The sequence below is a fragment of the Gekko japonicus genome, unplaced genomic scaffold (genome assembly GCF_001447785.1).
Source record: "Gekko japonicus isolate JY-2015 unplaced genomic scaffold, Gekko_japonicus_V1.1 scaffold25, whole genome shotgun sequence".
Lineage (NCBI taxonomy): Eukaryota > Metazoa > Chordata > Lepidosauria > Squamata > Gekkonidae > Gekko > Gekko japonicus.
Window position 1 is genome coordinate 1,050,008 of NW_015171502.1, and position 6,383 is coordinate 1,056,390.

The following is a 6,383-nucleotide window of genomic DNA, read 5'->3' on the forward strand; positions in this document are numbered from 1 at the left end:
GGGAAAGAGAGAGTTCAGCCATCAGCATTTCCCCTGCTTATGCTGGTTCACTGTTACTGCAGAGCAGGGGTCGTTTGGCTCCGGAGCGCGCCGGAGCACCGCTCCAGCAGCCCCGGGACAGCAAGCCCCGCCTCCAGATCCCCGCGCTCCTTCAGTCTAGAGTCACGCCACAGCAGAGGCACAATCTCTCCACTGTATTCCATGGCCCCATAGAATAGAATGCAGAGATCGCACCGCTTCTGCAGTGCGATTCCAGAGAGAAGGGGTTTAACCTTTAAACCCCTTCTCTCTTCGTTTCCCCCTCCCCCAGCCTGCATTGGCAGGCCGGCTGGAGAAGCAGAAGGGGGGGGGGCATTTTCAAAAGCCTCCCCTTCCCCATCCGGCCTGCCAAGGCGGGGGGACGAAGAGAGAAAGGGTTTAAAGTGCTGGGGAAGGGGAGAGGATGCTTTTGAAGATGCTTCCCCCCCCCCTTTTGCTTCCCCTTCTGACATCACTTCCGGTGATGTCAGGGGCGTGGCATATGCTAATGAGCTATTGTGCTAATAGCTTATTAGGTATGCTAATGAGCTCCTGCAGCCCTTTTTCTACGAAATGACCCCTGCTGCAGAGCAACAAAACTGATTTTCAGAATCATATTAGAAATGGTCTTGGCCGTTGCAGGGGGGATGCCTGCAATTATCGCAGGTGGCCAGGAGGGGGAGCACTGCCATGATTTGAGATTTGCTCCTATTTGGCTGCAGGCCTGGGGGGGGGGGGTTTAAATCGCACTCCCTGCTCTTGCCCACAAGAGTTACCCTCACGCAACAAAGAGAAAAGCGCCACCTGCCCAGGGGCATTCTTGGCTTCATGGAATATCTGATTGCCATCAATTAACAAGCGATCCAATTGACCAGTCACTTGACCATATCGGACTGGTCAATTGACCAGCAGACCAACTCGAAGCCAAACGGTCCTTCTTAGCTTCGCGGAGCTTAAATAAAACTTCCTCTTGTGTTCTGATACCAAGCCTGAGAGCCCGAGCTACCAAGAGAGCTGACAAAGAGAACTTTTTCTCCCTCTCCCCAAATACTAGAACTCGAGGGTAATCCAGTGAAGCTGATGGGCAGTAGGTTCAGGACGGACAAATGGAAATATTTCTTTGCCCAACAAAAAATGTGCAGTTCGCTGCCAGAGGCTGTAGTGATGGCCACAGGCATAGGCAACTTCAAAAGACAGACTGATGGAGGAGAGGTCTATCAGTGGCTACTAGCCCTGGTGACTAAGAGAACCTCCACAATCAGAGGCAGTCAACCTCTGAATCCCAGTCCCAGGAGGCAAGAACAAGGGAATTCCTCAGCTTCTGTGCTCTGTCGTTGGCTTGCCTGAGTAAGCCAGTTTGGTGTAGTGGTTAGAAGTGTGGATTCTAATCTGGGAGAACCGGGTTTGATTCCCCACTCCTCCACATACAGCTGCTGGTGTGACCTTGGGTCATTTACAAGTTCTTTCAGAGCTGTTTTCTCAAGGGCAGTTCTTGAAAGAGCTCCCTCAACCCCACCTACCTCACACAGGGTGTCTATTGTGGGAAAGGGAAGGGAGGGGTGATTGTAAGCCGCTCTGAGACTCCTTTGGGTAGTGAAGGGCATGGTATAAATCCAATCTCCTCCTCCTCCTCCTCTTGGCAGGATGCTGGACTAGATGGACCACTGGCCTGATCCAGCATGGCTCAACTTCTGTTCTTACAAACCTTCGAAATAAATCAAGTCCAGCAGAGCCGGGTGCCTCCACCAACACATCCACGCTCAAAACCTCCCTGTGCACTCGATGCTCGTAGCATAAACAGATCACAGAGCAAACCCAGAGGGAGATGAATGGCCTCCTTCCCGCCCGGCGAAGTGCTCAGACTTAAAAAAATGTTCCTGAGACCGGCTGGTAGCTGCGCTGGGACTACATTTCATTTCCGCAGCAGAACGGCGAGAAACCCATTTGGAATCACCCGGAGCGAAGTGCTGATTAACGAGGAGAGGAGAGGGGGTGCGGCGTGTCAGGATTCCCTGCCCCCAGCGTGGGAGCTCGACTTCGGCTACTTTTTAGCTTTCGAACATCGGGGAGAGCACAGAACCGGGATATTAACGGTTCAGAAGCGCATGTGCCAGATGGCGCAGCTCGCTGGTAGAGCACATACTTTACATGTGCAGGGCTGCAAGAATCAGTCCCCCAGAATCCCCATTTGAAAAGGATCGCCTGCAGCAGAACTCTGAAGAAGGGCCTCTGCCCCAGGCCTTCGGAAATCGGGGTGGGGGGGGTGGGGGGGGAGAGACAAGTCTAAGCTGGATGAGCCAGAGGTCTGACCGGGCAGAAGAAGGATCACGTGCATTAGAGAGCCAGGGTGGTGTTACAACGTTCCCTCTAAGCTGTGGAGTCTTATGAGCAAAGATTCTACTTTGTGAGCCACTGGCATTAAAGTTGTGAGCAAGCGATTCGGCTGCTGCAGCGATTAGTTTGCTCTGGAGCCATCCTTCTTGACCGAAGACAAAAATGTGTGAGCCGGAGGCTAAAAAACTGTGAGCTAGCTCACACTAACTCAGCTTAGAGGGAACACTGGTCCCAACCCTTTTTTGAGCCTGGGGGCACTTTTGGGATCCTGACAGAGAGTGGGGGGGGCAACAACAAAATGGCTGCTGCAGGGGGTGGAACCAACCGCAAAATGTTAAGAAAATAAGAGAAGCCACGTTGGATCAGGCCAGTGGCCCATCCAGCCCAACACTCTGTGTCACACAGTGGCCAAAACCCCAGATGCCACCAGGAGGTTCAGCAATGGGGCTAGAACTCCAGAAGCCCTCCCACTGTTGCCCCCCCCCAGCACCAAGAATATGAAGCATCACTGCCCCAACATAAGAACATGAGAAGCCATGTTGGATCAGGCCAATGTGGCCCATCCAGTCCAACACTCTGTGTCACACAGTGGCCAAAACCCAGGGGCCATCTGGAGGTCCACCTGCGGGGCCAGAACTCCAGAAGCCCTCCCACTGTTGCCTCCTCCCAAGCACCAAGAATACAGAGCATCACTGCCCCAGACATAAGAACATAAGAGGAGTCATGTTGAATCAGGCCAATGGCCCATCCAGTCCAACACTCTTGTGTCGCACAGTGGCCAAAACCCAGGGGCCATCAGGAGGTCCACCAGCGGAGCCAGAACTCCAGAAGCCCTCCCACTGTTGCCCCCCAAGCACCAAGAATACAGAGCATCACTGCCCTAGAAAGAGTGGTCCATCTAGACCTTGTGGCTACTTCCTGGTCCTTTTCAACTGGATATGCCAGGGATTGAGCCTGGGACCAATGCTCCCTCTAAGCTGTGGAGTCTTGTGAGCAAAAACTCCACTTTGTGAGCTGCTGGCATTAAAGTGGTGAGCCAGCGATCTGGAGCCATCCTTCCTGAGCTAAGACAAAAATGTGTGAGCCGGAGGCTAAAAAACTTTGAGCTAGCTCACACTAACCCAGCTTAGAGGGAACACTGCCTGGGACCTTTTGCCCACAAAGCAGAGGCTCTTCCACTGAGCCACAGACCCAACTCAGACTGTGTTGTGTGGTTGTATCCAGAATCTGTGTGCAGCACTGTGCCAATGTGCGGAAGCTACATGAACAACTAACAGAAAAGCCTCAAAGGAATGCACACACATGAAAATGCCTTGTACTGAATCAGACCCTCAGTCAATCAAGTTCAGTATTGTCTACTCTGACTGGCAGCAGCTCTCCAGGGTCTCAGGCAGAGGTCTTTCACACCATCTACTGCCTGGTCCTTTTTAACTAGAGATGCCGGGGACTGAACCTGGGACCTTCCGCAATGCAAACAAATGCTCTGCCACTGAGCCCCTACTCAGACTGGCAGCGGCTCTCCAGGGTCTCAGGAAAAGGTCTTTCACATCCCCTACTGCCTGGTCCTTTTCAACTGGAGGTGCCCGGGATTGAACTGGGGACCTTCTGCATGCCAAGCAGATGTTCTACCACTGAGCCACAGACCCTCCCCATCCAAATGCATCTCCTTTTGCCGTTGCCTGCATGTTTTCCCCTCCACAGCCATGAGGACTAGCAACCTGTCAAGGTTCCATGAAGCGAAGAATACCTAAACGTCTGCATGAACTGCCGCCTGCTTGCAGTGGAAGAGAGCAAGGCACAGATGAAGAAGGAGGAGGAGGAGGAGATTGGATACATACCCCACCCTTCACTACCCAAGAGAGTCTCAGAGCGGCTTACAAACTCCTTTCCTTTCCCCTCCCCACAACAGACACCCTGCGAGGTAAGCGGGGCTGAGAGAGCTCTGACACAAACTGCTCTTTTTTCAAGAACAGCTCTTGTCAGAACTATGGCTTGCCCAAGGTCATCCGGCAGCTGCAAGTGGAGGAGCGGGGAATCAAACCTGGTTCTCCCAGATTAGAGTCCGCGCACTTAACCGCGACACCGAACTGGAACCACCCGCGCACTTAACCACTACACTAAGCCCTAGGTCCAGGCAGGGGGAGTGAACCCAAGGGAAAGGGCCGTTTTAAGCCAGGAAGGGAAAGCAGATGCTCTGGCTCGGGTGGGTGGGGATTAGAGCCATCCGCAGCTGCTGGGTTTATGTTTAGTTACACAAAGCTTATTTCTCTCTCTGTGTGTGCCTGAGCTGAAAGAGTGACGGAGAAGGACGGGTCCTTCTCGCAGTGGCAGTGAACGTCATCTGGGCACTTCTGGGCAAGACGGCTCCCGTCAGTCCGGATTCTCCTCTGTATACACATTCTGGCTGAAGTCCCAAAACCGGGCTTGTAAATAGCTGCTCGCTCGCGCCTGCAGTGCATAAGAATGGCCTCCGGAGGCCACGCTGGGCGAAGGAAGCTTTTCAACGCCGGGGAGGGGAGGAGATGGAAATTCGGCTCCCTTTTTTCTTAACATACACCAAGGCGGCAGACCCCTAAACGTGGCGGGAGAGGCTAGTAAGAAACTGTTGCGGACGAGGAACTTGGGGGACGGATTTGTGAGGCTGGGGGGCTCGTGTGCCCCTTCTTCGTCCCCCATCTGCATCTGAATCACAGAATCACAGAGTTGGAAGGGACCTCTGGGGTCATCTAGTCCGACCCCCTGCACAATGCAGGAAATTCACAAATACCTCCCCCCTCACATGCACCCCTAGTGACCCCTGTTCCACGCCCAGAAGATGGCAAAGAACCTCCAGGATCCCCCGGCCAAACTGGCCTGGGGAAAAACTGCTGTCTGCCCCCAACGTGGCGATCAGCATTTCCCTGGGCGTGTATTAAAAAGGGCCATGAGAACTAAGCACTGAGGCGACCCTTCCTGCCCTCCCTCTCATGATCTGCCCAAGTTCACAGAATCAGCAAGGCTGTCAGATGGCCATCGAGCCTCTGCTTGAAACCCCCCCAAAGAAGGTTTTCAAACAGAATCAAGGAGTCAATTAGAAGCCCGGGTAAGCAAAAATCCTATCTAGCCCAATTCACTTACTAAAAACATTCGTTGGGTGCTAGAAAAGATGTTGGCAGGCAGCCTGGCACCTACAGGCTGCTCTAGGAACCTCGTCGACAGGTCCCATTAGTTTCTTCGCTGTTTTCTTCTCCGTGCCTCTCTTATTTATTTATTTATTTTATTTTATTTCAATTTGCGAGGCCACCCTTCCCCGAGAAAGGGCTTAGGGCGGCTTACATCAAAAAAGGGAGTACAATATTATGAGAAAATCAGAACCATTTTAAAATATATTAAAACAATTCATCAAAAAAAACCCACAACACTGTGTCCAAGATGACGGATATTTCCATCTTACCAGAGAGAGGCAGTGCGGTATTCTGGCTACAGGAGTCGACTTGGGCCAGGGAGACCTAGGATTCAAATCCCCACCCCACTATGGAGCTGGGTTCAAGCCCCCCCACTCTGCGATAGGGTTACCAACCTCCAGGTAGTGGCTGGAGATCTCCTGGGGTTAGAACTGGCCTCCAGGCGGCGGAGATCGGTTGACCTGGAGAAAATGGCATCCTTGATTCACACATGAAGCTGCTTTCTACTGGGTCGGACGACTGGTCTATCAAGATTAGGATCGTCTACTCTGATTGGCAGCATCTCTCCAGGGCCTGGAGAAGCTTCAGACTGAACCTGGGAACTTCTCAGGACAGAGCACGAGCTCTAGCATTGAGCCATGGCTTTACCCCAAAGTCACTCACTTTCTCTTAGCCAAGCCTACCTCACAGGCTTGTTGTAAGGATACAAAAAAACCCCAGGATAGCACACACCAAAAAAAAAAATATGGGACAACATGTATAACAGCCCTGAGCTCCTCTGAGGCAAAGTGAAGAATTAATCTGTTAATACCACAGGCAGAGGAGGAGGAGGAGGGAGGAGGAGGAGGAGGAGGAGGCGGAGGAGGG

The 6,383-nt window shown here is 52.6% G+C and overlaps 1 protein-coding gene across 1 annotated transcript in view; it reads right to left on the reverse strand.

The window, feature by feature from the left end:
- KCNN3 (potassium channel, calcium activated intermediate/small conductance subfamily N alpha, member 3) overlaps nt 1–6,383 on the reverse strand; it is a 206,874-nt gene that overhangs the window by 137,971 nt on the left and 62,520 nt on the right. The window lies entirely within an intron of this gene.